Genomic DNA, 9879 nt, shown 5'->3' on the forward strand with positions numbered 1-9879 from the left:
TACAACAGAAATTGTCCTGGAAGCAAGACACAAAGATCTGGTCTGGTGCCGGGCGTGGTTGCGCACGCCTTTAATCCCAGCACTCCGGAGGCAGAGGCAGAGGCAGGCAGATTTCTGAGTTCGAGGCCAGCCTGGTCTACAAAGTGAGTTCGAGGCCAGCCTGGTCTACAAAGTGAGTTCCAGGACAGCCAGGGCTGCACAGAGAAACCCTGTTTCGAAAAACCAAAAAAAAAAAAAAAAAAAAAAAATCTGGTCTGGTCAGCATTCCTGCTTGGCTGTGGGACACTGAAGGTTGTCCTTACCTCTGTCAGTCACCGGAAGAGAAAGTCAGTGCTAATGAGGCCGTGTGCAGCAGAGCACCCAGGGAAGGTCATGGGGGTCGGGAGCGGCGACATCCGGGGAGTGACATCCAGAGAGCGTCATCCATGGAGCAACATTCAGGGTGCATCATCCAGGGAGTGTCCTCCAAGCGCTATATCGACAACATCTGGAAATGTCATCCAGGGCGTGACAACCCGGAAGGTCATCAGGGGAGCGACATCTGGGGAGGGTCATCCGGTGAGCTTCTACCATAGAGCAACATCAAGGGTGCATTGTCCAGGGAGCGTCTTATGTGGAGCGATATCTATCAACATCCGGGAATGTCATCCAGGGAGCGACATCCGGGGAGGGTCATCTATCTGGGAAGCAACCTCCAGCGTGCATCCGTACGTACAGGGAACGTTGTCCAGTGGGGGTGACATCCAGGGAGCATCTCTGACTTAATTCTCTTTTCCTGTTTATTTGTTTTTGTTTTTAACAAGGGCGAGCTCCTAGCTGAAGATCACTGATGCTTCCGGTTCTGAGTTCATTTGTTCATTTTTGTGTTTGTTAGATTTGCCGCACTCTCCCTCCCCGTATTATTTTCCCCTCAAAAATCTTTTGTTTTGTTTTGTTTTTGTTTTTGTTTTTCGAGACAGGGTTTCTCTGTATAGCCTTGGCTGGAACTCACTCTGTAGACCAGGCTAGCCTCGAACTCAGAAATCTGCCTGCCTCTGCCTCCCGAGTGCTGGGATTAAAGGCATGCCCCACCACGTCCCACTTCCCTTCAAAATCTTAGTGGATGGAGTAACAAGGACCTGGGTTTGGTTCCCACACCCACGTGGTGCCTCACAACTGCCTGTAACTCCAGTTCCAGGGGGACCTGATGCCCCTTTCAGCCCTGTAGGGCTCTGCACACATATGGTGCACACATACACATGTAGGCAAACAGTCACACACATAAAACAAATCTTTTTTTTTTTTTTTAAAGTCTTGTCCATCTGTATGCTATTTTTTCAACAGGATATTTTAATTTATTATTTGAGAATTTCACATCGTGCAATCTGATCAAACTCACTTCCCAGTCCTCCCAGGTCTACCCTTCACCCCATGGGCTCCCTACCCCCAAAAAGATGAGAAAAAAAAAAGCGCAAAACAAAACAAAACAAGTTCTATCTTTGCTTCCCGTGCTTTCACTGGAGCTTGGTCAAACTCCTTGTGGTCAGCTCTTTAAAGAAAACGGAGCCCTTCTTCCCCCCCCCCCCCCGTCCCCCCCCCTCCGTCCCCCCGCCAGAACCATCCTTATCTCATCATTAACACCACCGTGAAAGAAGCTTCCTTGGGGTTACAGTCGGGGAGCACAGAGCGCAGACTTCCACGTGGTTTTTGGCCACAGCATGGACAGCGATCATCCACCTGGTCTCCAGTGTCAGCACGTGTCACAGACCTCAGCATGGTCGCCAGTGACGGTACAGGCCGTGGGTATCAACACAGCCCTCTGCTGCAGCCCAGGTCACAGTGGCCTCCAGGACACGGGACAGACATCAACAAGGCCTTCAGGGCCAGCACGGACCTTAGAGGTCTTTTGAGGAGGTTCAGTGCAGAAAATGAACCGTATTCGTCTGGGGCATCCCATCATTGCCCAGAGCCAGGGTGATTGGTTGGTTGGGCAGCCGTTTGGGGTGCCAGTGGGGTGGGGGAGGGACTGAGTCTGCGCAAGCTCCAGGTTGCTGCTCCTCAGTATGTCAGTCTTATTCAACAGTTCCGTGTCTCAGCAGTTCAGCCTTCTCTCTCAGTTACATGTTGCAGTTCTGCCCCTCTCCACCACACACCTTTCACCACTTCGTTCCTCCATCTATCCTTTCCTTCCCCCCCTCCCCCCCCCCCCCAAACAGCTTTATCTGCAAATATTCATTGCAACTAGTCTTTGATCTAATTCAAGGTTTCTGCTTGCTGGAGCAACATAGATGCTGGGCCATTGCTGGCCGCATCTTGCATATCCTGCTGTTGTCCAGAGTCAGGGTGGATGCTGCGGCTAGGCAGGGCTTCTGGGGGCAGGTTCTGTGGGAGCTCCTGGTCTCCACACACACCTCCCTGGCTTCGATGTCTGCCACCCACTTTTTAAAGACATCTTTCCGTTAGACTTGCCTTCTCCCTCCCGCCTTTTAGTTGTTCCAGAGCTACTGTGGGCGCTGCAGACTCCTTTGTTGATCCCACATCACCCTCTAGAGCATCCGTGGATCTCTTGAGTCCTTAGAGCTTTTGCAGTGGGTGCTGGTGGCTGCTACCATCTTTGTTTTCCTCTGAACGCTACTCTTTAATCTTAGCCTGTCTGCCTCAGGATAAGGCAAACAAACAACAAATAGACAAGAAACAGACAGACAAACAAACTCAGGTCTGGAATAAGAAGGGAAAAGGGGAAAACAAAACAAAACAAAACAAAAAACCAAAATAGAAGAGAGCCCAATGAGGCGTCCAGAGCTCACTGCTTGCTAAAGTCTCATGTTTATATTATCTATTTCTTCCCTATGTTTTCCTCTGTGACTCCTGTATTTCTTACTTTTCTGTTCCTGCGTCCAAATTACCTAATGTGAACACCAGAAGGAGGAAGGAATTATTTGAGGTCTGGGTTTGCAATGGTCTATTTACCATGTCAAGAAGACATGAGGGATCAGCCCAGCTGCCCAGGAAGAGGAGGAAGCAAGAAGTAAATAATATACCCCAAAAATATGCCCCAGCACCCTCTTTCCTCCCTCAGCCACCTCCCAAAGTTTCTACAATCTCCAAATAGCATCTCCATCACCTCAGGACCAAGTGTCCAAGACAGGTAGGAGACATTTCATTTCCAGTCCACAACCCCCTACCCAGAAATGTTTAAGGGGACTTGTGTGGTTCGTTTAGGGGACAGCTTCTGTTGTGTCTTGATCTATAACTTCGTCCCTAAAGAAGATGTAGTGGGTTTCCAGCCCTCTTAGCTGTGACTGTGTCTTGGTTTGTTTTCTGGTTCATGTGATAAAAGTAACTTAAAGGAGAAATAACTTATTCTCACATTCCACGTTAGAGTCCAAGTCACAGAGGCAAGAGGTCAGAAGGGTCACATGATGGTTGTAGCCGAGAAGCAGAGGCTGGAGAGATGACCCACTGGTCATCTCTAGACCATCTCACTGGAGAGATGAACAGCTCTCACCGAGAACTTAGGTTTGATTCCCTGAGCCCACACTGCGAAACTCACAACTGGCTGTAACTTCAGCTCCTAGATGATCCCACACTTCAGCTCCTAGATGGTCCCCAAGAGCACTTGCACTCACAAGCACAAATAAAACCACAATTAAAAATAAATCTAAAGAAAGGGAAACAGAGAGCAATGAATTTGGGTATTCAGGTCCCGCCCGTGAAATGAAGCTGCCAACACTAACACAGAGACTGCCTCACTCAGTTGACCCTGATTAATCAATTCCTTAGACTAGGAAAATCTGATTAGTAAAATCCCTCGGAGGTATGCCCACAGGCATGCCTAATCTACACAGACTTCCACTGAGACTCCCTTCCTAAGTGACTCTAACTTCTGTCAAATTAACAATAAACACTGCCTGTCATAGTGACCTTATTTGGAATTGGATCTTTGCCCATGTCCCTGAGATCTAAGTTCAGGTGGGGTCTCACGGGCACGGGAGTAGTGTGTGTCCCTAAGCCAATATGACTGGTGTTTGTACAAGAAAGAGGGGGGGGGGAGAAAGAAGTGGAGAAGGAGGAGGAGTAGGAGAAGGTACAGACATTGGAGGATCACTGCTTGGGCCAATCAAAAATGCCAGTATCTCTAGAAGCGAAGAAAAATATCAGAAAACAGGCTCTCCCTCAGAACTGTCAAAGTGTGCTTACCCCGGTGACATCTCATCTCAGATGTTCAGCTGCTGCAACTGCAGAGAGTAACCTTTGGTTATATTAAGTCACATAGCCACTAGTATTTTGTTTTGGCAGCTTTAGGAAACCCATACTTGCTCAGCTTGGTATATTGACTCTTGGGAGCTGGATGGTTTCCTTATGGGGGCTACAAAGAGTGTGTAAGATGCGTGGTCAAAACCCTGGTCTCTACCTAGTGAAGGTCAGGAGAATCCATCCCCTGACAACCAGAACCATTCCTTGACACTGTCATTGTCTTCCACTCATTGAGGTTGGTTTAAGACTCTTTTGGCCCTGGAAGTAATGGAAATGTACCCAGAAGCAGTGATATAATTGGTTTGTAACTGCGCCTCTTAACCTAGCCTCCTCTGGTTTTTAATCCCACTTGGTGAAATATTTATTTCTCAGGTGTTATATTCAAGTTCTGAATTTATTTATTCTATGTATATGAGTATACCATTGCTCTCTTCAGACACACCAGAAGAGGGCATCAGATCCTATTGCAGATGGTTGTGAGCCACCACGTGGTTGCTGGGAATTGAACTCAGGACCTCCTGAAGAGCAGTCAGTGCTCTTAACCACTGAGCCATCTCTCCAGCCATCTCCATCTTTTTTCTTTAAATGTCAGTGTTCACACTCAAACTTCTGTTATGACGTATCCTGTAAGCTTTGGCCTACGTATTGTGTTTTGTTTTTGTTTAGGCTCAAGATATTTTCTGCTCTCCCTTGAGATCTGGTCTTTCACCATTGGTTGTCCAAGACTGAGGTCTTAGTTCCCATATGTTTGTTAATGCGGTGCCTGGGTTTACATGTGAATTTGCCACAACCTATAATCACCTCAGAATAGGGGTTAAGTTGAAGAATTGTCTAGAATAGGTTGGTCTGTGAGCTATTTGTGGGAACTGTCTTCATCCCCCCACCTCCACCCAAGAATATAGGCCTGGCTGGCCTGAAACTCTCTGTGTAGACCAGACTGGCTTCAAACTCACAGAGATATGCCTGCTTCTGCCTTCTAAGTTCTGGGATAAAAGGTGTGTGCCATCATGCCTGACTTGATAGTCTTGATTGTAAATTGACTTAGAAAGACTTATCCCATTGTGGGCAACACCATCCCCTAGGCAAGAGGTCTGAACTGTGTAGGACAGGAGAAAACTAGCTGAAACAAGCAGGGTGCATGATACACTCATCTGCGTCTGCTCCTAACTGTGAAGGTGATGTGCCTAGATGCTTAAGTTCCTGCCTTGACTTCCCCAAAATGATAGACTGAAACCTGGAACGGTAAGTCCAATGAACCTTTCCCTCCCTTAAGTAGTTTCTTGTCTGTTAGACCTGACTAAAAGTCCTCTGTTACCTTATTGATCCCTCTGGCCGGTCTATGCATTTTATAGCTATGAATACAGTATTTCAAAATGGAAACCACTCGACTTCAGTTGTATAGATAGACTCTATGAAGGCCAAGGGAAGTGACTTGTTCAGGGTCACATGACTGCTTCGGGGATGGGGCCCGCAGGAGTAATTCCAACCCTGGATGAGTTCAAAGATGCCCTTGACAAAAGCGTTGGGACAGAATCCAGCAAGCACAAGGGCATTTGGCTCTCCTGGATCTGGAGTTTGGGAATTCCACTAACCACACGACAGTCCATTTGGTTCCTCGAGAAAGCCAATGTCCTGCTTCTTCCTGTGTGTGTGTAGTCCCATCTATCCTTTGTCCCAAAATAGTGAGTGTTTTGGAACATTCTGGCAAAACCCCAATGATCGTGAATTTTCAGCAGAGGGGTTCTGCTAATGGAATCGTCAACTAGCCCCTGATATGTGCAATTACTATCCCTCTTCCCTTGGATTTGATGAAGCCATTTAGATCCCCCGCAAAGTGGACGCTTCCTGCTGTGTTTATGAAACAATCACAAAAACTAGTGGTTATCCTTTTGGAAGTTGCTTACAGATCCCATCCTCCACTCACCTTATTGACACGTACGCATCAAAGCATGGCTGAGCAACGATGATAATTTTATAACAGCGAAGATGCATCAAATTAATTATGTCAAAACAGCAATCTGCCTACTTCCTCTCTAAAATGTGTAATTATTAATTTGGGGGAGGATATGGAAAGCGCCAGCCACACCGTTAGAGCCAAGGCTCACCCTCGGGAGCAAGGCTTCCGTTTCCTTTTGAGATGCATTATTTGAGAGTTTATGTTTGGCAGGATCCGTTACGTGATTGGCACCCCCAAAATATTTTAAAGATTCTCAAGAAAGTTCTAGAACATTGTCTTGGAATAAAAGTCGGTGGCTAAGACTGTGGGTGGGTGTGTCCTCAGAACATTCTTTTTTGCCTATAATGAGGACCAAGCTGTCCTTGTTTGTTGGAGTCTCTGTCCAGCTAAGTAGAGAGAGTATGTAAGAGGCTCCCCGCCCCTATTTCTTAAGTGCCATGTTAAATATATACACTTAGCCTTCCTCAGTCAGGGCTGAACCTTTATTATTTATTTCCACATAGGTGTATGTGTGTCTCTGCGTGTGTGTGTGTGTGTGTTTGCGTGTGTGTGTGTGTGTGTGTGTGTGCGTGTGTGTGTGTTTGCATGTGTGTGTGTGTGTGTTTGCATGTGTGTGTGTGTGTGTGTGTGTGTGTGTACTGGCCAGAGGTCAACCTCAGGGGTTCTTTTGATAGTGTCCCATCTTGGTTTTTGAGACAGAGTTTCTTCCTAGACAGCGTTCACTGATCCATTAAGCTGGTCAGCCAGCAAGCCTTGGAGATCCTCCTGTCCCCACCTCCCCAGTGATGACATTATTAGCCCTGGTCACTGCACTTTGTTCTTTACATACATAGGTCTTGAGGCTCAGGCTCAGACCTTGTCCTTCCGTGGCGAGCATTTACCAAGTGATCTCTGCAGCTCCAAGGCTATTTATTTAGTTTTAGATTTATTTATGTGTATGATTTGCTTATGTGCATGCATGTGCATACCATGTGCACGCAGTACTCTGGGAGACCAGAAGAGAACATCCATCCCTTAGAACTGGAGTTACAGGAAGTTCTGAACTCCCCGTGGATGCTGGGAACTGAACCTGGGTCCTCTGAAAGAGTGACAAGTGCTCTTAACTGCTGAGCCACTTCTAAAGCCCCAAGGCTGAACATAAAAAAACCCATCTTTATTCATTTTTTGAACTTTTCATATATGTATATAGTATATTTTAATCATATTCATCCCACCCCCTCTAACTTCCTTCCCTCCCTCCTTCCCTCCCTCCCTCCCTCCCTCCCTCCCTCCCTCCCTCCCTCCCTCCCTTTCTTGCCCTCCTCCTTTGTGACTCAGTGTGGGGAATTGCAGGCTGGTCTCCAGTCGAGCTGAGGTTTGAACCCGATGGTCATAATTTACCTACATGACACGGTAGGCGTTCCCTCATGTTCTTGGAACTCCAGGCACTGCCTAAGGTACCACCTCCCACAGCCCCCACAAGAGAAGCATGGTCAGTAGTCATGTAAGCAATGTCCCAAGCTTCTGACCTTCAGGCTAAACTCCTCCCCAGTTACCTAGCAACAGTGAAGACCATAAAAAGGGGTGCTCAGCCCCCACCTCGCTCTCTTACTCCTTTGTCCTCTACCTCTCACTTCTCTCTCCTCTTCCCTTCTCTTTGTCCTCTCTTCTCTCCTTTCTCTTTCTCTCTGAGCCTCTCTCTCTCTCTGTCTCTGTCTCTCCCCTTCTCTCTTTCCCCTGCATTTCTATAATTAAGCTCTTAAACCATGGAGTGTCTCTGCCCTTCAAGTTCCTCTGCGCCCTCTGGTCAGTGTTGGGAACTTCTTCCCCCATTCCCTCTCTTCCACAACCCTGGTGGCTTTAGCAAATTAGCTGGGGGGGGGGGTGTCCCCAGGCAGGGCTGCCCCTTGGCCACCCCTTCAAGAGTGAGATAGAGGAATGCCCACCCAGGGATGAGTGGATAGGGTAGGTAGCAGCCCTCTCACACCTGACTGACCAGAGAATAGGGAAACTCTGCCGGGGCATTGGGCATATTTTTCCTTCCCTTCTTCCCCAGGGCCCCATTCTTTATTTTGTTCCCAACAACTGAGTCTAGTCAGTGCTGGCTGTAAGCGCATGATTGGGTATGGGGCCATTCACTAGGCATGCTCACCCTGGCACTGGCCACACCCTGAAGAAATCCATCTCAAGCTTTCTTAGCGCCCACCAACGCCAACCCCTCAGCGGGAGGCGGAGCCCCGTGAGCCCCTTCCTTCCGGTTCTGGAATGCTATTTAGGTCTTGTGACAGAAACCATGGTAACTGAGTTCCCTAGGGCACATGCAGTCCTGAGGCAGCATTTAGCAGTCTTACTCTACCTCCGGCTCCAAGGACGTTCTTTCCATTGCTTTGCTGCTGTGCTGTCTAAACCTTGGAGAGGGAAGCCTGGTGGAGCTGAGGTCACATTCAGGGCTGAACACTCAGGCACTGTCAGCAGTTTGGTAGCCGGCCTGTGAGTGACTTCTAAAAGCCACGCATTCACTACAAGTTCTGATTTCAACCCCATGGTACAGTTAGCCATAGACCTCACGTCCTCGGGAGACCTCACACCTCAGTAAGCAATTCAGGTTCGTAGGTTCTGGGGGCTGCAACTGTGGCTAAGTTATCTGCTGCTTTTCCTTATCTATTTTCTAAGTTTTAAATATACATGTATGATGTATGCACATGGTGTGTGTTGTACATTCCACGAATTTACCATGCTACTCAGCAAACAATGCTCAAATTCATCTACAGATGCTTTAGTTACCATGAGATCCTACTGCCCTCGTCGGATGCTCGATGCGCTTCCAGTTCAGAGCCAAGGATATAAAGGTCTGTGTCAGAATAATGGTGAATCTGCCAGAATGAGTGCAAGCCAAACACCCCATTTCTTGGTGCTACAACCCGAATAAAACATATTAGCCGTTCCCTCCAGATGGTTCTCTATAGCTTGTTACTATTATAATTTGATATGCTCATATCTATGTGTAAGAAATCTTGGTTACTTATAAAGTCAGTGTCTCACTATAGAACGGGGGTAATTTTATTATTGTTAACTACTACTGTTATGTGTGCATGCAATCCCATGTGTGTGAAAACAGGGATGTGGAAGGCAGGTGGTGACAAGTTTCGGGAATCAGTTCTTTTCGTCCACTGTGGAATCCGGGATTTGAACCAGGTCACCAGGTTTGAGCAGCAGGCATGTTTACCAGCTGAGCCATTTCTTTGGTTCGGGTGAGTAGTTTAAAAATACTGATGCACACCATAAACAAAGTAGGAAAAGTGCAGGTTCGAAGCAAGAGTTGCAGATGTAGCTCAGTTAGTAGAGTCCCTGAGTTCAGTTTTCCAGTATCACATAAGCCTGGTGTGATGTCACAGGCCTCTAATCCAAGTACCTGAGGTGTAGAGATAGGGGGATCAGGAGTTCAAAGTCATCTCCAGCTACACAGAGAGCTAGAGGGTAGCCTGGGCTACATGAGTCTCAAAAGGAAAAAAGGTTTGAGAGGTTTCCTAAAGCATCCCGGCACAAACATTTAAATGAATTTACTTCTTTTTATGTGTATGGGAATTTTGCCTGCAAGGGGCTGTCCACTACACTAATGCCTTCAGAGGCCAGAAGAGGGCTTCAAGTTCCCTGGAACTGAAGTTATGGATGGCTGTGAGCTGCCGCGTGGGTTCTGGGAATTGAAT

At 47.4% G+C, this 9879-nt stretch overlaps 1 long non-coding RNA gene across 1 annotated transcript; it reads left to right on the forward strand.

Moving 5' to 3' along the window:
* Positions 1-8485: 8485 nt before the first annotated feature.
* 1700017J07Rik (RIKEN cDNA 1700017J07 gene) lies at positions 8486-9123 on the forward strand. The gene is made up of 2 exons (NR_040326.1): positions 8486-8777; positions 8944-9123. It is a non-coding gene; the product is annotated as an RIKEN cDNA 1700017J07 gene (long non-coding RNA).
* The last annotated feature ends 756 nt before the right edge of the window (positions 9124-9879 follow it).

This window comes from Mus musculus, chromosome 2, assembly GCF_000001635.26.
Source record: "Mus musculus strain C57BL/6J chromosome 2, GRCm38.p6 C57BL/6J".
In the NCBI taxonomy this organism is placed as follows: Eukaryota; Metazoa; Chordata; class Mammalia; order Rodentia; family Muridae; genus Mus; species Mus musculus.